General features: G+C 43.0%; 1 protein-coding gene across 1 annotated transcript in view; it reads left to right on the plus strand.

Moving 5' to 3' along the window:
* The window catches only part of LOC146798239 (solute carrier family 22 member 6-B-like), a 1,062,737-nt gene that overhangs the window by 297,028 nt on the left and 740,351 nt on the right, over positions 1-25,358 (plus strand). The gene's annotated exons all lie outside the window — the stretch shown is intronic.

Raw genomic sequence — 25,358 nt, forward strand, 5'->3', positions numbered from 1 at the left:
CGGCCTCCCACCTGCTCGTGGCCATTCCCTCCGTGCTCGGTCCCCACATGTCTCCTTCCTGACAGGCACCGCACCCCCTGCCTCTGTCACCACTGCTGCGGTGAGTGCGGAGTCTGTGGACATCCTGAGGCAGTTGCAGGTTGGTCAGACTGCGATGCTAAATGTCCTCCATGCCCACACCCAGGTGCTGACCCAGATGGAGGCATACATGGAGGGCATGTCGGCTGTGCAGTCTGACCAACGGCAGTTGCTGAGGTCCATAGACTCCACACTGACTGCAGCACTGGATCTCCTGCAGCGCTGCCTACCCCCCCTACCCCTGCCCCATCCAAAATTCCTACTCCCGTGCCTGTCCCACGCACATCCAGACGTCAGCGTGCACGCACCCCACCAGACACAGGCACCACACCACCAGGGAAGTCGAAGCACACACCTCCTGTCACGCACACACAGGGTGAGGAAGGCACACCCACTGGGTCGGGGGGGAAACGTACAACACGCAGCCACAGTGGGAGTCCGCAGTCCACACAACCCACTCCCTCCAAATCCACTCCCCTTAGCTCTCCTGGCCAACAGTCGGTGACAGCATCATCCACTGCAAGTGTGCCCCCCCACCCCAGGAGGACACCACCCTGCAAGCGGTGGAGGCAGGTCCCGGCCAGGGGAGTTGAGTCCCCCACCCTGTCCACACCCTCCCCCAGTGGCGCTGCGACCCATCCCTCTGGTCCCCCCCTCCTTGGGGCCTGTGGTTCGATTGGGTGCGGGGGAGTCGCTGGGGGACCTTGCCAACGTGTGCAGCGTCATTCTGTCCTCCACCTTTGGCGCTGGCACCCCCCCTGTGGTGGAATCATCCCTCCCTGCACCCACAACACCTACCCTTGCCCCTCCTGTCCCTGCGGTGCCTGTTTCCACCCTCCCCCCTGATGCCCCCTCTTCTGTGGATGAAATGGACATGTGAACTGTGCAGGCAAGCTAGGGGACACACGTCCCGATGTGTACCCCCCCCCCCCCGGACTTTGCTGCTGGCCTGGCCCATGGCCCTTGTACATAGTGGACATTTTCTCAGAGATATTTTCCTGCTGAATAAAGCATTTTCTTTTGGTTTTGCACACTGATGCTTTCCTGGACTTGCTGTTGGTGCTGGTGCTCCCTGAGTTGGGGTGGTGATAATGTGTTAGGGGTCTGTGAAATGTTGGAGTGTGCTGCTCATGGGGTGTACCCTGCCATCTGCGTGCCATCACAGAGGTCTCTGCCAATGGTATTTGGTCATGTTTGCTCTCACTGTATGGTGACATTGTCCCAAGGTGTGTTCCATCCTCTGTGGAGCCAGCCATTTTCCCTGCAGGGTGTCTCCCATATGCTGTGCTGTGCTGTGTCTACATTTCCTGGATGTGTGAGGGTTGCCTTTCAATATGGCCATGCTGGCTCAGCGATGGCTCCACCTGCATCTGGGGTATCACCCTTGTTGGTCACTGAACTTGTTGATGGGGTATATTGTCCTATGTCTGGGCACTGCTGGGGGACTCTGCACCCACCCCTCCTGTCTCTGGGCACTGCTGGGAGGACTCTGCACCCACCCCTCCTGTCTCTGGGCACTGCTGGGAGTGATAGGCACCCACCCCTCCTGTGTCTGGGCATTGCTGGGGGACTCTGCACCCACCCCTCCTGTGTCTGGGCACTGCTGGGAGTGATAGGCACCCACCCCTCCTGTCTCTGGGCACTGCTGGGAGGACTCTGCACCCACCCCTCCTGTCTCTGGGCACTGCTGGGAGGACTCTGCACCCACCCCTCCTGTCTCTGGGCACTGCTGGGAGTGTCAGGCACCCACCCCTCCTGTCTCTGGGCACTGCTGGGAGTGTCAGGCACCCACCCCTCCTGTGTCTGGGCACTGCTGGGAGTGTCAGGCACCCACCCCTCCTGTCTCTGGGCACTGCTGGGAGTGTCAGGCACCCACCCCTCCTGTCTCTGGGCACTGCTGGGAGGACCCTGCACCCACCCCTCCGGTCTCTGGGCACTGCTGGGAGGACTCTGCACCCAACCCTCCTGTCTCTGGGCACTGCTGGGAGGACTCTGCACCCACCCCTCCTGTGTCTGGGCACTGCTGGGAGTGATAGGCACCCACCCCTCCTGTCTCTGGGCACTGCTGGGAGTGTCAGGCACCCACCCCTCCTGTGTCTGGGCACTGCTGGGAGGACTCTGCACACACCCCTCCTGTGTCTGGGCACTGCTGGGAGGACTCTGCACCCACCTCTCCTATTTCACAATATGTACGCTCATGACATACACGGGTGTGGGTTCGCTCCATGCATACGCGAGTGGGGGCACGTGTCGTACTTACACTGTTGGCGTGGGGGGTACGCTCCTTGCATATGCGGGTGGGGGTACATGTCGTACATACACTGCTGGGGTGGGGGTTCGGTGCGTACATACACGGGTGGGGGTTCGGTGCGTACATACACGGGTGGTGGTTCGGTGCGTACATACATGGGTGGGGGTTCGGGGCGTACATACAATGCTGGGGTGGGGGTTCGGGGCGTACATACACGGGTGGGGGTTCGGGCGTACATACAATGCTGGGGTGGGGGTTCGGTGCGTACATACACGGGTGGTGGCTCGGTGCGTACATACACGGGTGGGGGTTCGGTGCGTACATACACGGGTGGTGGTTCGGGGCGTACATACAATGCTGGGGTGGGGGTTCGGGGCATACATACACGGGTGGGGGTTCGGGGCGTACATACAATGCTGGGGTGGGGGTTCGGGGCGTACATACACGGGTGGGGGTTCGGGGCATACATACACGGGTGGTGGTTCGGTGCGTACATACACGGGTGGGGGTTCGGGGCGTACATACAATGCTGGGGTGGGGGTTCGGGGCGTACATACACGGGTGGGGGTTCGAGGCGTACATACAATGCTGGGGTGGGGGTTCGGTGCGTACATACACGGGTGGTGGTTCGGTGCGTACATACACGGGTAGGGGTTCGGTGCGTACATACACGGGTGGTGGTTCGGGGCGTACATACAATGCTGGGGTGGGGGTTCGGGGCGTACATACACGGGTGGGGGTTCGGGGCGTACATACAATGCTGGGGTGGGGGTTCAGTGCGTACATACACGGGTGGTGGTTGGGTGCGTACATACACGGGTGGGGGTACGGTCCGTACATACCCGTACCCACGCTCTGCATGCCTGGGTACGGCCCGTACCCATGCCTTTGGTGGGTGGGTACGGTGCGTCCCCCCATTGTTGCGGTGCCGTGGGGTCCGCACCGTACACAGTCCTTGGGGGCGTGGCTACGGGTCGTACGACGCGTACCCCTACATGACCCCAGCAATGCTGGTACGAGCCGTACCCAGGCCTTTCTGACGTGGGTACGGGCTGTACCGCCATTGTTGTAGTGACGTAGGGGGACGTGTGGTACGTTCCGTACCCACGCTCTTGCGGCCTGGGTAGGGTACGTACCGGTTCGCGTGACCATCCACTTCCGCTGTGGCGGACGCATGCGTTGCTGGCCACGCCCCCACCCCCTGGAGGTGACCAGGCCCTGATGGTCAGGTATGTCCAGGCCATGTATGATTTGGTACCATGTGTTGGTGTTGTGTGTCCTGCCCCTGCCCCCCCCCTTTGCCCCTGGTTGTTGTGCTGACCTTCTGCGGCGTCTGCGTCGGTTCCTGTACGCCAGGTGAACTGCTAGGAGGGCAGGGATGGCACGTAGGTTCGGATCCATGTCTGTTCGTCGCGTCCAGCTGCTCCTTGCGTGTGTCGTCCTGATTTCCCGGCAGTTTTTGGCAGCCGGTAAATATATTCCGTGCAAGATGACGTCGGTTCGAATCGTACTTCCTGGTTCGTGAAACGTAGGCTGGATGCGTACCGACGTCAGGTCGGCGCTTTTCCGGATCGGAATTGTGTTTCGATTCTGTTCGGTCGGTGTTTTGTTCGATTTGAACGGAAATGGTGTTTCCGTCCGAATCGTACTTGCATTTTCGGATGGATTTCGCACCGGGTACGAGTCGAACGGAGAAAAGGCTCCGTCCGACGGTTCGTACCCGCTTTTTACCGGATCGGAATTGGTACCCTAATGTCTATTAACTGTGTATTGTGTAGCGCTCTGATTTCCTCGTGGATCATTCTTTGTTGACTACTAGTCACCTATGCTATCCATATACTACTATCTACCTTTTTTGTACTGAATGGTGAATACCAAATGTTTGTATAATACATCAACCATCTAATGTTTAATAACTGTATACTGTAAAGATCTGATACCCTCGTGGGTCATGTTCGCGGTATATAAAACTATATTAATGAATAAATAAAATAAATGTGTAAGTAACTACAAATCTGAAAGGCAGTATATGTGAGTGTTGGAGTATATATGTGAGTATATGTGACAGTGAGTGATTGTGACAGTGGCTGCATGGATAAGTGTGTGCTTATGTCAGTAATTGTTGAAGAGAGTACGCATATGGTACTATCTGTAAGAATAAGTGAGGTGGTATGTGTGTATAACTGTATAGGTGAGTGAATGACAGTGCAATTAATTCTTTGGGTGACTGACTAGGTGTTTGAGTAACTCTTTGGGTGAGTGGCAGTGTGTGAGTGGCTATATGGGTGTATGAGTGGATATATCAGTGGCTGTATTGATGAATGACTGTGTGTATGAGTGACCTTGGGTTAGTGAGTGTATATGTGTGTAGTCGTATGAATCACTGAGCGGGTATGTACTAACTGGTATTGGTCTGTCTATGGTTTCAATATTGGTAGTCTGTATTTTAGAGTGGGTGTATCAAAGATTATATTAAGGTGTGATGAGGTGCATCAGATTATTACGAGGATGATATCATCAGTGATGTCATTTAAGATGTCATCAGTGATGTCCCTGACCATGTCATGAGTGATGTAATATGTGACGTCATCAGCAGTGCATTGCGAGGGTGTGAGTTATAACGGCTGAATTTCTCTGGTTTTATATGAGTGAAATGTCAACCTAACTACAATGTCCCTGAAACCTGTGATTTTTTCAGTGAATTTCAAAGGTTTTCCAAATGCTAATTCCTAGCTATAACGTACCTGAAACCTATGGTTTTTCAGTGAATTTCTGAGGTTGTTTAAATGCTAAATCGTAAGTATTAAATTATTGTAATCTTACCTTTTTTACGATATTTCTAAGTGTTTTATAGAGTTCCTTTTATTTAAAAATGATTGAAAGTATATTTTTTAGCTTTTCTTTTTAAAATTATTCATAGTTTTTTAAAAATCTTTAATAATTAAAATCACTCTTTTAAAATACATATATCATACACTACTAAAAATGCATTCTGTTATTTATGTGAACAACTTAAATTTATATTTACTTGAAAAATGTTTTTAATACTGTGAAAGTTGTTTTATTGTATTGTTATGTTTTTTTTGTTTTTTTTTACAAAGGAGTCACGCACCCATCATGAAGGATTCAGGGTGCGTGACCCCTGCTGGTGCATATTTCCGGAATCATGCAGGTCTCGTGACTTCAGCGTAATTTCAAAAGTATGAAATATCATTGTAGAAATTTTAAATATTAGTTTTTGTTAAAGACTTTCACTATTATACTTTAGATAACAATTTATAAACAGGAATTTATACTTTATAATTAACTGTATGAGATTTCACAAGTGCGCGACGTATGCGCGTAGGGGGTGTGACCTTTGCCGGCATGTATTTCCAGGGTCGCGTAGGGTTCGGGACTCCGGCATGATTTTCAAAGCGTGAAATATCACTGTACAAAGTTTAAATAGCAGTTTTGCTTAAACACTTTTACTAATATATTTTTTTATATATTTTATAAACATCTATTCATACTTTATAATTATGTGTACAAAATGTTACAGGTGCGCGACTTGTATTTGACGGGTGCGGGCACGCTACGTGACTCCATGTGACCTGAAAAGAAAGTTTCTGATCGGTTTAAAACCTTTCTCATTCTGTTAGAGGGAGGAACTAACACCTATTTTATTTCTCTTATTATTTGTCTGTCTTTTTGGCAAGACCTCTTTATTATAGCTTCTTGCAATTTCTTTTTTGTGTGCGTTTTTGTACTTTTTGGGGTAAAATCGCACCCAGTCCTCCAGAAGAAGGTCTCCTGGAAGAGGTAGATGATATGGAGGAGCCTGTGAAAAAAAGAAAGTAGAGTGTTTGGGGTTTCTTTACAGTGTCAGAGGGTGAGAAAAAGGCCAACGCAAGGAAGGTTACTTGCAAGTTGTGCAAAAGAGTACTATCAAGAGGATCAGAAAAAAGGGCTCTTGTGAAATAGCCTCTAGGAAAAAGCACTTGAAGACCATTTGGCTAAAGAAATCTTGCTGAGAGAAAAAAATGAACAAACTGCGCAGGTTGACCCAAATGCTCCATCTACTTTATCTGCACACATTTTCCCTGAGCTTGTGGATGCTACAATCAACTGTAAAAAGTGTGATGCAAAACTCTGCAGTGGGGAGCAATGCATTGATGTTATAATCAATGCAATTAAAACACACAAGTATTAAAAAAAATGTATCTGCTCCCAAATCTTCTTTTCCTTTTTTTCAAATAGTTATAATGGACTCTTGAATTTAGTTTTGTTTTAAAAAAAAAGTCAAAAACACCCAAAAAAAGAAAAAAACTATTAGAAAATACAAAATGTTTTTAATATTGTAAAAAAATTGGTTCTTACGGAACCACATATACTGGTTAAAAATAGAAAAATTGCATGAGTGCAGGGATACTGGCTGAGTGATTGCAGGAGTACTTGTATAGAGCCTGGGTGATTGCATGAGTGCATGGGTAGTGCCTGGGTGATTGCATGAGAACATGGCTACTTCCTGTGTGATTGGAGGAGTGCATGTGTAATGTCTGGCTGATTGCAAGACTGTAGGGGTGCATGGATGAATGCATGGATATAGCCTGAGTGATTGCATGAGTGTGTGGGTAGTCCCTGGGTGATTGAAGGAGTGCATGGGTAGTGTCTGTGTGATTGCATGAGTGCAGGGGTACCACCTGAGGGCATGGATGTGTACATGAGTAGTATTTGAGAGAATAAATGAGTACATTAGTAGTGCCTGGGTGATTGCATGAGTGCATGGCTCCTGCCTGGGTGATTGGATGAGTGCATGTGTACTGTATGAGTGCTTGCAAGAGTGCAGGGGTAGTGCCTGGGTACATGGATGAGTGCATGAGAAGTGCCTGAGTGATTTATGAGTGCATGGGTAGTGCCTCATTGATTGGAGGAGTGCATGGGTACTATCTGAGTGATTGGAGAAGTGCATGGGTAGTGCCTGTGAGATTGCATGAGTGCATGCATAGTGCCTGAGTACATGGATGAGTGCACGGGTACTGCCAGGGTGATTGCATAAGTGCATGTGTAGTGCCTGGGGGAATGGAGGAGTGCATGGGTAGTGCCTGGGTGATTGGAGAAGTGCACAGGTGATGCCTGAGTGCATGGATGAGTGCATGGGTAGTGCCTGGGGGATTGGAGAAGTGCACGGGTAGTGCCTAAGTGCATGGATGAGTAATGGGTAGTGCCTGAATGATTAGATTAGTGCATGTGTACTGCCTGAGGGGTTGTATGAGTGCAGAGGTAGTCCTTCAGTACATGGATGAGTGCATGGGTAGTACCTGTGTGATTGCAAGAGTGCAGGTGTAGTGCTTAAGTACATGGATGAGTGCATGGGTAGTGCCTGGGTGATTGCATGAGTGTATAGGGAGTGCCTGAGTGCATGGATAAGTACATGTATAGTGTGTGAGTGATTACACGAGTGCATGAGTAGTGTCTGGGTGATTGTAGCAGTACATGGGTAGTGCCTGGATAAATTGAATGAGTTTGAGAGTAGTGCCCGAGTGCATAGATGAGGGCATGGGTAGTGTTTGAGGGGATGGATGAGTGCAGTAAAAGTGGCTCTAAACATTATTTCACATTATCATGCCTATTACATTATTGTTCTTACCTTTTTTACTAATGTAGATACAAAGCTCAGTGGAACAATTTAGAGTAGTTTTGTTGTAAACTTAATTTAAAATCTTTTCAAACTTCACCATTACCTTCTGTAAAAAAGTAGAAAAACTGTTAAATCTTTTATTTCTTTCAAGTACATTTTGTAAAATGTACACTCTCATTTACATCTCGTATAATATAGACAATAAATACATAAACTATTTGTTTCTAAACACAATTTTCCAAATTCAATATGAATTAGCACAAACAATACTCCATACACTAATTGTTCACATCTTCCCAATAGGCCGAATAATGTTTCCGAAACTTTTGCATTGAAAATATCCAAAATAAACTCGTTAATTCGTATTCACATCTTCCCAATAGGCCAAATGATGTATTCAAAACTTTGGCATAAAAAATATCAGATATAAATATGGTAATTTGTATGCCAACCTAGATTTGAATTCCATCATTGCAACATGTCCATCCTTTATTGCACTTTAAATACACAGTATAGTGTCCAGATGTTGTAGTAGGTCCATCATGGAAAATAATAGCCACTGCTTAAATGTTCTTCCCGAAATCCATACTTGACTTGCCACAACATTTTTAATTTTGGTTTCCAATTTTCTTCCATTTGTTCTACAACATTGTAGCATTAAAATGACATATTTTCCAAATCTTTCTATATATAATGTTGACAACATTTCTGATTTACAATGAGAACATTTCATATCTTGATTAGTTGTTTTTACTAACTTGTTAAAAGATACTGATTTGCAATCTGGTGTCGTCAGGTATATGAATCGTTCAGTATCTATTTCAGTGGTAGAAGAAAATGAACACTCTTTACATTTATGATCTCATCTGTGTCCAAATAAATTTTACATTTCTATTTCTTCATCTTCCAATACACCAAGCATAAGGATTAGAAATTCTTGTGCATCTTGTTGTATATTGAGTGTAAAGCAATATAGTACATTTATCCAAAAGATGCCGAATGTCAGAAGCAGTATGGATTTTACTTCTGTCAGTTACCAACTTTTGAAAAACATAATGTAGTAAAGAACAGAATTTTTTTACTCAAATGTCCATAATTTCATGATGAACATCTCTAGATAAAACACAACATTCACAATTACATTAGCATAGCAGTTGATACCTGAACAATTTTTTAACTGGTATCCTACAATATCATCAAAAGTGTCCATTTTCATTTTCTTTGCACCTTCATCATTCTCTTCAATTGTTTTATTGTATTTTAATCTCAGTAGAATGTTTGTCATATTTCCATTTTAGACACACTACACGTTCCTCATATATGGGATATTCACCTAAGTTAGGAGCATAAAGTCTTCTTAGCCGATTGTATTCTCTTACACAATTTGCATCAGCAATAATCTTTTTCCCATCAAATTCAATCAAATACAAACCAGATAATGTTCTTACTCGAGACAATGCAACATATGCCATTCCCTCTTTAAACACTGTACTTCCAATATTTACCAAAGCACTATCTACACTTAAACCTTGAGATTTATGAATGTTTACTGCATATGCTAAAGACAGAGGAAACTGTTTTCTACAAACATACAAGTCTTTTACAAGCAAAAAATGTACAGTACAATGTCCAATCGGGTTTACCTCTTCAATCTGATCAAATGTAATCTTTGATCAAATTTAATCTTCAAAAATTCAATTCCATCTCTTTTCTCAAAATTTACAAAATCAACAACTTTTCCCATTGCTCCATTTACTAAACCTTCTTTTACATTCAAATTACGCTGTAAAATTACCCGCCAGTTTATACATACATGTAAAGACCTTTCAAAACTTGAAGTCTTAGATACAGACTTTGCAAAAGAATCACATATTGACTGTAATTTTTCTGAGAGAAGAATAGTCACTCCTTGGTGTTCCATTTTTTCAATAGCTTCCATTTTCACTATAGGTTGTTTTTCCAATTTCAAAAGTTCTTGATTGAATGTAGAACACTCTTGCAGTGTAGGCATAAGGCAAACTATAGACTTATTTTCTCCAATTTTTTTTTACATTATTTCAGGTGCTGTGTTTTCGGTTGTAAACAAGTTCCTTAGCAGTCGACTTTCTAAAGCTTATTTAGCATGTTTTGTCAAAACACCAATTCTTATATCTTTAAGAATATTTCCATAATCGTCATCACTTGCTTGTCACATATTCTTAATAAATTCTTTAAATTCAAAATGTAACCAAATATTCACATTTCCAATACTTCCCAAAGATTTCCTAGTGTCTTCATGGACAAGTGTTTTAAAAACTTGTTGCCCTTTTACAGGAGTAAGTTGTAGTAGATAGCCAAATACAATTACATGTTTTCCTCCAAACAGAACATCATAATGTGTTTTTAAAATCTGTTGCATTCTTAAATGTACAAAGGCAAGCATTAAGTGTGAGACCATGCTTACCTCATCAATGATTAGAAGTTTCATCTTCTTCATTACTCTTGAAACTTTATAACAAGCTACTCCAGATAGCTTCTGATATTCCAATTTATTTTCATGTTCAACTGGAAGCATGAGTAATTGGTGTAAAGTAATCCCTTTAATGTTGTGTGCTGCTAATCCAGTTGGAGCTGTCACAACACAAGATACATGTGATTCAGTAGTTTGGTGTAGATAACTGGTCAAAACTTTAAGAAACTTTTTCCTCTTCCAGCTTGACCACTGATGTACATTAGAATAGGTTTAAATGGTTGGCACTCTTTTTTTCATGTAGCAAACCATGCTGTATCTTTCCTGTCACTTCTTTTTGTTCAATATTTATTTCTTCTTTCAAGTTTCCCAACTGAATAATATCCTGTTGTGCTTGTTGCATTGCCGTTTCTACTTCATTCCTGGCTATTGCTGCTTCATTTTCAATAATTGGTTGTCCTAGTGGATCTTGACTTAGTGGAGCAGAATTTTGACTATCTTGAGAACAGTCTCTAGGTATTTCAGCTGCAATAGTAGTTTCTTGTTTAATCTCTTCATTTAACATTTGTAGATAAGTTGGGAAAATTGTGCATTGAATGCTATCTTTACATGCATTAAAAGAATCTTCATAGCAGTCGTAATCTCCAAGTAATTCCATTTCACTACGCCAAGGCTTGAAGAGTTGCAGAAGTGCTAAATAGAAAAAATCCCTTCTATGGGGAGTTTCGCAACTGAGTCTTCTGTGGTTAATAAGATTTCTTTTGATATGTTTAACCAAACATCCATCACATCCAATTACTGCATATTTTTCTTCATTTTCATTTTCTGTAACATTTCTCTTAAAGCTGTAATTTTGTAGTGCTTCATAGAGACATAGGTTTTCCAGATGTGGACTCCTTTTGGGATAGTAAGTATCCAACATATTAGTTTTAGCAATATCTGTACTTTCTTGTTCATTCAATGCTAAATATTCAATTTCTTGTAGAGATTTCAATACTCTATTTCCGTGTGGCAGCAAGACCTAGACTTACCCAAACGATTCCTCTTGACTTTAAATATAAACTGGCAGAGCTCAACCGATCCGAACATTCATAGGATCCAATCTCTCGATGGGAAAGCATTTTCAAGCTAAAACTGTACAATTTCATACTAAGACCAAGATATCCATGTTTGCATTCCCCATTGTCAAAATAACTGGATTGTAGTCATTAATATACTTTGAATCTTCAGTTCTTTTTAAGTTGTATGTATTCTGCAGAGATTTTCGAGCTATAGTATGCCTTATTGCTTACATAAAACTATTGACTCTTCCTTTTGAAATTATTAGATGTGGGAATCCAAAACAACATTTTGTATAAAATGTTCCCTTTGACTTGTTTTTTTTTCGACACTATTTTCCACATCAATGACTTTGAAACCGTAAAACTTGTTGTTCTCCTCCTTTTTTTGGAATTGCACATGTAACATACTCCTGGATGAAAGACAAAACCCTTTCATCAGTATCAGTTCAAAATTTTGGGGCATTCTTGATCCATAATAGTATGTGTATATGAGGAGCACCTTTGGCTTGGTACTCCTTTCTCCAAAAGAAATCAGTAACTTTTCCAAGAGGTGGATTATTTTTATTGCAGATAAAAGACATCATAGCTTGAAACCTATGATTAAAATATCTGCACACCTTCACAGGATCCAAGGAACACAGTTCTCCAGCTGTCTTCAATTCAATGTTTTTTACATTTGAATTTGCTTGTCGTAGAAATTCAAGTAAATCGTCCCACGCATGTTCAATACAGCTAAGCATTTGAAACCACGTTTGGGTACCTTAGTTTCTTAACATACATTTAAGTTCACCGTGGCGATGATACGTCACTCATTAGTACCATGTTGACACACCATCAAATTAATTAACTTAGATTCTAAATGACCGTCTCTTTGTTGAACTTTGTTCATAAATTCCTTTGCAGAAATGTGTAAGATGAACTCCTGTTTTTAATATGTGGTTCACTGCATATGAAAGTCCAGAAAAGTCACTTTAAAATAGAAGATGAAATATATCTGGAATGCACTGTCGAAATCTTGAATCTTCTGAGTACAATCTTGTTGAGCGGTATTCTGAAGCTGGAATCTGTACTGCTCGTTCATCATATCGTCCACCTTCTCCAGTGGGGAACAGCTGTGGAAAACAATGAGCTTCTAAACTTTTTTCTCATACACTCATGGGAGTTCCCTTTGCTTTCTTCATTTGAAATAATTCAATAGTGTTTCCAATTACTTCTTTTGAATGTAGAGGATGTATACTATAAGGTTCATGAATCTCTTCACTCCTGAACTTGTCTACTTTTTCTACTTGTCCAGTTGAAATTTATGTTTCATCTTCTGAACATATTTCCTGTTTTTCCACATTTACAGTTTTATAATAAATATTGTTCTGTCCAAGATATAATGTAGCCTTTTGAAGTTTCGTGACATCTACTAACTCTTGCCATATTTTCTGATTCTTTGTTGGTACACCATTAACTAGAATAACTATAGGCTCTCTCTCTCTAGACCAACAGTTTCAATATTTTTCTTCAAGTCTAAAGGTAAGTACAAAACTCTTCCTTTCAGACCTCTTTGTAAATCTGTTGGAGGCAGCTTACCTGTTTTAGGCTCCATACGAACTATAGCATGAAACGGGTGCACAGATTGAATAAGAATAGACTCATATGTATTTAAGTCTGCCAGTTCTGGAGGAATAGCCACTAAATCTAAGTTGTTATGTACAGCTCTAGCTGGCATTTTGTTCTCTTCTAATTTGTTGTAACAATATTTACAAATACGTTGATCAGTACCCAACTCAAAATGACCTTCCACCAACAAATAGGCACCAAAATTGCTCCCACTTATCATTGTTTTCCTTTTCACTTTTTAAATACACATCAACATTCCTAGTTTGACTTCTATAGTGAGTACGTCAGCAACAAATACAAACATAGTTTGGCTTTTCAAATTACAGTATCTTAAACTTAGTAATTTCTTCTGCAAACTTCACAGTACTAAAAGCTTCCACTTGTTCTTCAACACCTACACTCATGCTCTCACTTTTTCTACACTCCTCTTGTGAACCAAAATAATGAAACTGTATATCATCACAAACTTATTTTACATCCGATATTGAACCATACAAAAGAGCTGTGTTCATTTCACTTTAAGATAATGCAAGACTTTTTATGTTGTACAATCTCCTTAATAACTTCCACATTTCTGAGTGATGTACTGCTCACATTCTTAAATGATGAAAAGCACTTGGACAAACTTCTCTAAAAAGACAAGCCAGAGAATGACCCTGCAACGTAGTATATTTTCTCACTTTACAACGATCTAGTTCTTGCAACATCTTAATCTTCTGTTTAACACTTTTTTTTGCATATTCTCGTAAGAAAATTCGTAATATATCAATAGATTCCTGTTGAATGCTACAAATACTACTACAATCCCACTTATACACTGAAGCTTGTATATGTCTCCCTTGAACTTCTTCAGTTATTACTTCTTCTACATTTCTAGGAACCATCTTTTCTTTTTCAATTGGACAACCGTCTTTTATCTCAGAACAACGACCACTGGTATCAACTGCATAAACTAATGTATTTTGTTGAAAATAGCTTTTTTCTTTAAAAAAAAGGCTCAGTACTAGAAGCGTGCATCCATTCACCAGAAAATGTTTTGCAAAAGTTACTTCTATTAACTAGTCTTATTCTTTTGCTTTTCTCCTTCATAAAGTGCATTGTTTTATTCAATGTTTTCATTCTCTTCAATACCAATGTAAATAATTTTTATTTCAATTCAAAAGCAATATCCCCTGCACTTCCAATCTGTTTCTTCTTCTTATATGCTGCTGATCTTTTTTTATATTTTTTACAATCTTTTAATACATTTTTAATTACTCTAATAAGAAACATACGTACACGTATGTCTTTAAATTGTTTCTGTCTTTTTGTGACATTTGTTTCTTTTCCATTGTGTTTGTTTATTTGCTTCTCCTTTGTTCTAAAAATATTGTTTCTCCTTTGAATAGTATTTTCATCGTTTAATCTCTCTGCAACTTTTTAAATACATTGTTTAGTTCTCTTACCAGAAGGCACTTTATCCTCAGCAACCATTTGCTGTTTTTATACTCCACTCTTTTTAGTTTTAATTAAGTACTTCTGTTTCCTTTGTTCTCTTCTCTTTTCATGTTTTCTTGCCATCTTGTATTTATAATCCAATCAAAATATCTTTCTAAAAACAAATAATAGTTTAATTAGTTTGCTACATCAATTACAATTCTAAAATTAATAACATTTCAATTTTGGAAATAACAACTAAGCACAAATTACAATTACATTCCTACTGCATTTATAACACATAAAAAGAGAAAAGTATAAAAACGAGCAAAAGAAATGCAAAAACAGAAGAAAAGGTGGTCACACAGCAAAAAGGGGAAAGGAAAAAAGAAAGGTTTAGAAACAGCTAAATGAAATACTCAAAGAACACAGTTACTGAAAAATGTAAGAAATGCAGAAAGAAGCAACAGGTGTGCAGAAAGAGGCAAGAGAGGTACAGAAAGAGGTAAAAGAAGTGCAGAAAGAGGAAAAAAGATGTACAAAAACTCAAGTAAGGTACAGAAACAAATAAAAGGGGTGTAGAAAGAGGCAAGAGGAGTTGAAAAAGAAGTAAGACAGTTACAGAAAGAAGGAAGAGAAGTACAGAAAGAAGCAACAGAGTTGCAGAAAGAGGCAACAGAAGTGCAGAAAGAAGCAAGACAACTACAGAAAGTGTGGACGGGGGTGCAGAAAGAGGCAAGAGAACTGCAGAAAGAGGGAAGATGGGTGCAGAAAGAGACACTAGGGGTGCAGAAAAAGCAAGTGAGGTGCCAAAAGAGGCAAGAGAAGTGCAGAAAGAAGCTAGAGAGGAGCAGAAAGAGGCATTGGATGAGTGCATGGGTACTGTGTAGGTGAATGGTTTAGTGCAAGACTAGTGCTTCAGTAATTGTATGAGTATATGGGTACTATGTATATAGGTAGATCCTCCTTAACTGTATGACAGCATGGGTAGTGCCTGAGTAAAATAATGAATGTAAGAGTAATGGTAGGATCATTGGATGAGTGCATATGTATTACCTTCAAGAATGAATGAGTGGATGGCTACTGCCTAAGTGAATGGTTTAGTTCTAGAGTAGTGCCTGGGTGATTGAATTAGTGCAGCGATACTCCCTGGGTGATTGCATCAGTGCATGAAAAATACCTTAGAGAAACTATGAGTGCAAAGCTAAAGCATGGTTTTCTGCATGAGTGTATGGGTAGAGGTTGAGATAATGGATGAGTGCATGGATTCTGCCTGTGTGATTCTATTACTGCAGAGGTAGTACCTGGATGACTGTATGGGAAATACCTCTGAGATGGTATGTGTATTAAGGTAATGCTTGAACCATTGCATCAGTGCATCAGTAGTTTCTCAGTGAATATTTGAGTGCATAAGTACTGGCTGAATAAATTTTTGAGTGGAATAGTAGTGTTTAGGTGATTATTTGAATGTATGGTTAATGTCTCAGTGATTAAAAGTGTGTATAGGTAGTGCCTGCTTGATTGCATAACTGAATAAGAATGCCTAAGTGAATCCATGAGACCAAGAGTGATTTGAGCCTCTTTTCATCAGTGCACAACTAGTGCTTGAGTATATATATATAATTCTCACTATATTCCTGAAAGCAAGCATGCATGTACCTTTTCCTAGTGGCATCATTTGTAAAAGAAACATTCAAATACATATATACCAGTGTTTTATAGCTCTAACATCTTTATAGATATAACACATGTGAGAATACAGGTGCACACAGATACATACCTCAGTCATAAGATAAAAAGTCCCTAAAACTTGACAGACTGCACTTCCCATTTTAAAGAAACACCGAAAATGATGCGGCATACTTGAAGTGTGCATCTCCATAGACCAATATGAGCTAATCTAATCACTAATGTCTCCGCCAAAATGTCTTAAACCTCACTTTTGGGCTGCAGCTTCACTATTCAGCAACTACTCAGAGTGTTGGGCCTAGCCAAATATAAAGCACCAACTTTTCCAATGTGTCTGTTAAAAGTCTCACCATATTTCAGAGAGCATGCATGCTTGTGTCTGTATCTTTTAAAAGTGCCATCATAAATCAAAGAAACATACAAATAGATGGGTAGTGAGTTTTGGGTGATAAGTTGTTACAATCAGATATAGCTCCTGAAATGTTCTCAGGTGACCGAGTCCTGTGGTAGAGTACTGGAATGTGAGTTTTGAGTTTAGCAATAGAAGGTAAGGGCTTGAACATCAAAAGTTGTGGGGCAAATGGCAGCTGTGTGACTGCTGCGGGAGCCGCTCACCTCGCCACTAAAAAGCTGGATATGAATCCCATAAGTAGCACTGAAAGGAGATAAAAAAGTCGAATGAAGCCGGATAAGTGGATCGGAGCACTTCTGGCTCGCACGGCAAAATGAATTCTTGACGGCATTTCGGAAACGAAGGAAAGAACGTACCTGCTGGTCCAGGATATTCTGTGGCGGTTGACTCCCTCGGTGAAGGACGGGCTTTCCTCATGGTATGCTAGATGCCCTCTAAACAAAAAATACTTCTGAAGGAGGTTGGAATGACTGGAGGAGCGTAGGGGCTGCTACCTGCCCGTAAGACTCTTGCTAGACGGGAAAAGCGCTGACGCTACTCACACTGCCGGCCACGAGGAGGAGGAGATCTGCGGCAAGACGCACACCAGTGAGCATCATCTCACCGATGTGGCAACCAGACCCAAGCAACCCACAGTACCTGGGATGTTCTCTGGCCGAGGACCTGAAGGGAGCAAAAAATCAACGAGTAAGGAAGGAGGCAGCATTAAGGCCTCAAAGACTGTAAAGGATCAGGTGAGTGCTGGGGCACAAGTGCTGTAAAGCGCTGTAAACCAGGACACACTGCCTTCAGAAACTTTAAACGGGGAAGGTATTAAGACAAATAGTATGATTCCAGGGCCAGGTAGCGGGCCGAAAGGGGGGGCAAAGTAAGCCAGTTGGAACTAATAAACCCCGGCAGTACAGGGAGAGCTTGATTCTGAGAACTCCCGAGACTTAAATATGTCTCATAATTCTCACACACTTGTTAAGGTACAAGGGACCCCGGAGTGGGATGAGTTCTACACCTTAACAGACGAGTCGGAGATTTCTAATATCAGTGAGAATGAGGGGACAGACGTGGAAATCACTGAAGAGGACACTGACAGTCCTGCTTCAAAACCAGATACACAGAGGCAGGCATCCACTCATAAAAAGAGGAAAAGCACTGGGGGAAAGGCAGGGGCTCAGACTCAGATCACAGCCAAGAGTGAGCCAGCTGAAATGGGATTACTCTACTTTAGGATGGGGGACTGGAGAGACAGAGGATATTGGAGCACAGCTCGAAGCTGCCAAGTTATGCCAAGTTATGCACAGAACCGAAGGATAACACAGAAACCCTCCCATCTATGGATCTAATCTACTCTAAGCTTTAACAGATGCAAACAGAGGGACGAAACGAACACAAGAGGGCTCATATGGCAACGAAGAAACTTCAAGGTGCCGTTCGTAAAGTAAACAAAGCTTGTTCTGAAATTGCTGAATGCACAACAGCACTAGAGGAACTGATTGGGGCTCTTGAGGCAGGGACCAAGGATACGGGACAGCAAACTGCTGCAAATGAAGCCAGAGTGACGGATATGCTATGGAAGTTAGAGGATTTTGAAAATCATCAGCGACGGAACTATCTGAGACTCCTTGGCATCGAAGAGAACGCAGAGGGCGATGACATTCATGTATTTGTCCTGTGGCTATTCAAGGGGGCAGTCCCAGAATTGTCAGACTGGGACTGGGATGTGGAGGTGCAGAGGGCACACACCGATTTCCTCTGATGCTGAAAAAAAGAGGGGGGCAAAGCGACAAACCTAGGGCTATTCCTATTTTTTTAGGCAACGTTCTCTTACATCAGGGAGTCTTTGAAAAAGCTAGACCCGATGCCAGGCGGTCAGCGGAGGGGCATTCTTTTTTTGTTAGGCCGGATTTTTGTTACACCACGGTGGAGAGGAGATGGAGGCTACGTCAGTTAATTACCCCTTGCCAGAAATTGGGCTGCAAGTTGTTCTTAATGAGCCCCGCAAGCCTCAAGGTTATTTATAAGAGAACCTCCAGGGTGTTTTCCTCATAGATACAAGCTCAAGAGTATCTGCGGGTAATCTTGCAAAAGTAGAGTAATACTGCATTGGCAGCGCTTAGCTATCAATGTGGCAGGGTTTATGGAGACTAAATAAAGACGTCTCCTCTGGTTCCAGATCTGCAAGGATCTCTTTTCTATTTTGGTGTTTTCTCTTTTTTTCTGTGTGGGAATCTTTTGGGTTCCTTTTTTTTCGATACTCACGCCGAGGCCACAGCAACAGAAGAATATTTAATGGGCCTGTCTGTGGAACGATTATCTCTCGAGGAGAAAGAAAGCTTAGACGCACCTATAGACGAGGAGGAAGTAAGGAGGGCTATTGACTTACTTCCAGCAGGGAAAGCGGTCAGGAAGGACTCAATCCCTGGTGACTTTTACAAAATATTCACACAATGTTTACTTGAATTTATGTGGGAGATATTTTTAAGGGCACAATCAGTGGGGGTGGCCACTGAATCCTGGAAGTCGGCTAACATAGTTGTGATTTCCAAAAAACGGAGACCCATTAATAAGCTGGGATCTTATATGCCGATCGCGCTGGTTAACAGTGATATTAAAATATACGATAAAATTCTAGCTAACAGACTGGCTACAGTTATCAAGAGACTGGATTCTCCTGTCCAACATGGATTCGTCCTGGGGCGTGGCACGATTCACCATATACGGAAGGCCATTTCTTTATTTGATTCCTCAAGGGTCACCGGAGACCCTATGGCTTTAATCCTATTAGATGCAGAAAGAGCCTTAGATAGGGTCTCCTGCCCTTTTCTGTGGGCATTTATGGAGAAGAAAGGTCTGGGCAAGGGGTATATCAGTGCTGTACAAACCATGTACCGGGAGCCCACTGTCCGAGTAGCGGTGATGGGTGGTATGTCTGATGTAATTAAGATCTTGCGAGGCACACAACAAGGATGTCCCTGCCCCCCCTTGCTGTTTGCCATTTATATTGATCCATTATTTAGGAAGCTAGAGGGAAACAATGGTATGTGGGCCATGCATAATAAGGGAGGGAATACCAAGATTTTAGCTTATGCGGATGACCTGGCAATAGCTACTCCTAACCCGGGGGATGCCCTTATAGAGATTGAAAGGAGGCAAGCCACTTTGGATGTATCTCGTGGTACCAGCTTATTCAAAGCAAAACACAAATCGTGACAAATAGCGAGGCACAATTAAATGATGATCGAGTAACCCCGAAAGCTAGATATCTTGGTGTGGAGATTACAGCAAATGTAATGAAAATCGTTGAACTAAATTTGGGCTCACTGCTCTGGAAATTCAAAACAGAATTTGCTAGATTGAATAATCTGAAACTCACACTGACGGGTAGAAGTAATGTTATTAAAATGGTGTTTTACTTTTTACCCAAATTTTATACATCTTCAGAGATTGATAAGTCGCGATTCCAAGCTTTAACCCAGCTGATTTCTAGATTTTTATGGGCCAGTCAACGCCCCCGAAGAGCTCTAAAATTCATGACTCTCCCAAGAGACCCGGGGGGGGGGGGAGGTGGGCTGTTCCTAACTGTATTATTGGGCCGCAATGATTCAACAGATGGCAGGACTTCTTGGAGGGGACAAGGCAGAGCCAGAGGAGGAGCCGACTGTCTCCATATATGAATTGGCATTAGGAACGGAGGCTAGAGGCTGTCTCATGCACCATATTGACTTTGCCTACTTTAAGAGGGTCAGATTTAAGATCTTGATTGGTGCTTTTAAGGTCTAGATAGCACTTCGGAAAAAACTTGGTATCAGCAGGGTCCATAGATATACCCCCATGCTTAATAATGACTTACTCCCAGCTATCTTTCATGATGGCTATATGAAGTATTGGGATGAGAGGGGAGTGAAGAAAATCGTGGACATGGTTGAGGAAGGGGTTATATATCCTTTCAATACAATCAAAGAGAAATATGGGCTGGGGAACGGCCACATTTTTAAGTATTTACAAATAAGGAACTTCTTGGCTAGAAAGTAAGGGGGAATAGTCGGCTTCAGCAGAGTCCCGCTGTTGGATATATTGCTGAGATCCCCACCTACATTGGATACAGTATATAAGTTGTTAACTAAAGAAATGGGAGATGATTTGGCAAAACATTTAAACCACTGGCAGGACCTTTTACAACCTAGGACTGGAGAATGTGAGGACTCGCTCCACCTGGGTCAGACAACTTTCATTGTGACTTATCTTCAGGTACAATGCTTTAAAACTTGGCTCAACTTATATATTACGTCAGCTCAAATATCCTGGTGGGGGGGTCCTCGGGTCTTCATTGTCCACGATGTGGGTGCATTGCTGCTGACAGTGTCCATATGTTCGCAACTTGTCCCAAGCTTAATTTTCTTAAAACTGAGATTGCTAAGTGGCTGGGAGAAATGTTATGTTATGTTATGGAGCTTGTAGTGTACACGGATACTCCAAGGAGTGTCCCGGCACGGAACATAAGGAGTGAGGGGGAACTAGTTAAATGAAAAGAAGCGATTTTAGATTTGTTTTTTAAATAGTGGGGTCCTGGATGCTATGGAGAGCAAAAGGGAGCGAATTTCAGGCCAAAGCAGCCCTAAAAGCAAGGGAACTGGCACCCATCCTGTGCAGGCGAAAGCGAGGTACATGGGCTAGGAGCTGAGAGGCAGAGCGTAGCTATCTAGCTGGAGTGTAGACCATAAAATGTTTCCGCAAATAGATTGGGCCGGAAGCATGCAAGGCACCAGGACCAGGGCTTTAAACTTAACTCGCTCCGCTACGGGCAACCAGTGGAGTATACGCAGATCCTGTCTTACACTGCTTCTTATTGGGATGTTAAAAAGAAGCCTGGCTGCTGCATTTTGGACTACCTGTAGTCTGTTAAGCAAGTAGCCTGGGGGGCCAATGTACAAGGCATTGGCATAATCAAAATAGTTCCCAGTGAACCTCTTGAACTGGGTGGAGAAAGAGAGGTTCTCTTCAAACCAGATCCCCAGAAAGATAATCAGGCCTCCAAAGTGCTTCCCTAAACTGAGGGGGGAAACTTCCATAGAGGAGGATTTCTGATTTGTCCTCGTTGCATTTTAGTTGAGTAGAGGACAGCTAATGAAAAACTGCTGTCAGACATTTTTTTACAGGAAGAGGAGGTGGAACACTGTGATTATCCCCAAGTAACCAAAAGCTGAGTATCATCGGCATATGCAAACATTTTGCCCCCCAGATCGTCCGCCAATTGAACCAAGGGAGTAACATAAATATTTAAAAAGAAGGGGGCTCGAAGAGGACCCCTGCGGGAGCCCCGTAGACACCATTTGCGGAGGGGAAGCAAACGGGGGGAGCCATACCTGTTGCGACCGACCCTCCAAAAATGATTTCAGCCAGCTCTGAACAGTGCCTGAGATACCTATGTCAGCAAGTCGGGTAAGCAGCAGAGAGTGGAGAATGGTATTGAATGCTGCTGAGAGGTCCAGCAAAATCAGAGCTGCCCTTCCGCCAGAATCCAAGCATTCCCGAATGGCTTCGCAAACTTTTGATGAAGTCAGTAAGCTGTTTATTAACAACTTTTTCACAGACTTTCGCCACACTGGGTAAAAGGGAAATGGGACGATAGCTCACTGGGTTCAGTGGATCTAACAATGGTTTTTTTAACAGTGGCAAAATCTTGGCCTGTTTCCACGCGGCCGGAACAAGAGCTTCCTGGAGGGACATATTGATGAGTGTGTTAGTTCCTGGTTAACTGTCTCAGCGACCGAAGCCAAAAGTCTAGCTGCACAGGGGTTAGACGGAAAGCCTGATTTCAAAGCCTTGAGGACCCTAAGTGAGTCAGGCAGAACGATTGGTGTAAAGGCCACCAGGGAAGGAGATGAAGCAGGTAAAACCTCAGAAGGCAAGGTCATGGACGTGGCCTTGTTGCAGATAATGAATGATGCCTGTATAGAGCGGATTTTATCAATAAAGAAACTCGAACGTTTCTCGCACCAGGCGTTAGAGGAAGGGAGCGAAATCAATTCAGGTTTTGGGGCCAGAAAACTCTAAACAATGGAAAAGTTTTCCTTTGAGTTATTTCTGGCCAGATCAATGCACGCCGTGTAGTAAAGGCTTTTAGCATGGGCTATAGCGGTATAATAGATTTTCCCGGTTTTCCTAAGCGTCAGCTTCACCAAAGGACAGAAATCTTTACGCCAACACTGCTGCAATTTCTTACATTGCTGCTTTAGTTCTTTGAGTTCAAGCGTGAACCAAGGTTTCGAGGGAGAATCCCTGGGCGGCCTGTAGAGGACCTTAGGAGAAAGAAAATCCACCGCTTGCGAGATACAGCTGGAAAAGCTAGCAAGCGCCCCATCTGGGTAGTTAGAAAGAGCTGGCCTTGACCCAACCAGAGCGTGGCTAAAAATTAGAGGGTCAATTTTGGCAGAGGCAGGGCCTCGACCTGCCTGGCCCGGTATAATAATGCCATTCGCCACCCAGGACAAATAAGACAGGAAATGGTCAGAAGGGGATCTTTCACCATAATGGGGAAGTTGGAACAAATGGGGTCAAGAATATGACCACCAAGATGAGTCGGTACGTTCCCGGGTATCCCCAGCATCTGCCTTGTCTAAGTGGATATTAAGATCCCCAAGGAGAGGATAGTGGGTGAACCATAGTGCGGTAGGGACAATAACGTCCTCCAATGCTTTAAGAAAAGCCCCTGCCGACCCCGGTGCCTGTAGCCCAATGTGCCACCCAGTGAAAAATGTGAAGAAATGCAGATGCTAAAGTCCAAAGCTTCACACTATCCCAACAAAAGAGCCTCGCCGCAATGGAAGGCCCAATTATCCCTATATATAACTGCCACACCCCCACCTCTACTGACTATGCGGTCAACTCGAGAGATCTTATATCCTTCTGGAATGGCCATCGTCACTATAGGATTGGAAAATTCGTTCAGCCAGGTCTCGGTAATAAACAAGAGGTCAACCAGCTAGTCAGAGAGGAGGTCAAATATGTCCTGGTGGTGTCTCCTTAGTGAGCGGTTGTTAATCATTGCTGCACGAATTAAGTGCCTCTTCTTACCAATGCCAAGAGAAATACTGGGCCAGAAGGAGCCATCTAAGCCAGAACCCAGGTAGTAGTCGCATCTTGGGCAAGCAGTAGAATGTTGCAATGACACATCCCATCTGCTTGAATAGGAGCAAGGGCACAGGCAGCATCAGCAATTCATCGTGGCTGTAGGTCCGCAAGCTCTCGAGGTGGGGGTAAAACGGGCAGCGTGGCTGGTGCTGGCCACTTCCGGGACGCTGACGGGCATAGAAGGGCTTGCCTTAGGTGCGCCTTTGCCGTGCACGCTCGCTGAGCGCGTCTGCGCGGCATGCATACTTATGGGGAAGTCCCTTTGACAACTAGAGAGCGCACTGCCCAAAATGGCGTCTCTAGCTGACGACTGGGAAAGACCAGGAAGTGGTAGCCAGCCTTGACTCCCCTAACACGAGTGAGTGTGTGTGGCGACTGAAACAGAGCCCCCCTAATAGAATTATAAGCATCAAATTCATACAGTCCAAATGCGCAACAGTGAATTTCCAACAGTACGGTAAAATGATTTAAAATAGTTTTAAAACACTAGCAGCAATATTAGCATGCAAAATAAGCAAAGATTCAGCGTGAAAATGAGCAGAGCAAACTCCTCCCATGGGATTTGTGATTGATCTGACCCCCCAGGTGGTAGTCCTATGCGTAAGTAATGAGGACGTGCCCTGGTCGACCCAGATGTTTGTGTTCACAGCTATAACCGTACTAAGACTCTGTCTGGCCACTGTCTGGTTAGACCTCAAGCCTCCTTCTGTACACCACTGGCTGGGCATATTTCTCGCAGTATACCGGTGGGAGATGGCGGTATATGAACAAAGGGGTTAGAGAGCCCGAAAAAGAGGCTCTGAAATCTGGGCCCCTTTAAGGCTGTGGATTAATGAGGTGGAAGGTGCCACAGAGCCCAATTTAGGATAAGTATTGCAGGCTCTCACTCAATGTATATTTAAGTAAATGCTTTTTTCCCCTTTTTTGCTGTGCTTCTTTTTTCTTTTCTTTTGCCCAAATCTATATGTCTCATACAAATTTGCTTTCAACTTCAATTTCCCTTGGATCAGGGTGGGGAGGGAGGCGGGAGGAGGGACCCTGCAGGAAGGGCGTGAAGCTTATTTCTGCATCTATTGTTGTGGAATATATGTAAAAAAAATAACAAAAGAATACAGACTTTAAATAAAAAAAGAAATAGAAGGTAACGTGGGAAGTTGTATGTTGCTATGTACTGTCCCTCTGTATTAGTAAGGATAGATCAAAGGGCACTTTACGTCATATTGATCCGAGTAGTGTGGAACAATTATTTTTGTGGTTGACAATTGTGAAATCATTAGATGGGAATTATTAAAAGAATTTCTGCAGGCATTTTCATGAAAAATTGGCAGGTTGAATGGGTTTTCACATAAAATTATGTTGAAAGACAGTGCTCAACCTAAATTCATAAAATGAGGAACTATACATTGATTGTAAAGGAAGACGTCAATAAGGAAATTAAAAGATTGTTGAAAGATGAAATATTATGTAAGTTAAATCTATGTACATGTAAACTTTTTTATCATTTGTTTCTATATTCTGTATTTCTATAGATTTCTATATGTTCCTTAAGCTGTATTAAAAATGTGTTTAACAGGGGAAGATGTGTGGTATCTTCCTCTTTAAATGTCTGTCCTATTCCTGCTTTAATGTTGTCTCCCTGTCATCACATT

This window comes from Triturus cristatus, chromosome 9 (assembly GCF_964204655.1).
Source record: "Triturus cristatus chromosome 9, aTriCri1.1, whole genome shotgun sequence".
In the NCBI taxonomy this organism is placed as follows: Eukaryota; Metazoa; Chordata; class Amphibia; order Caudata; family Salamandridae; genus Triturus; species Triturus cristatus.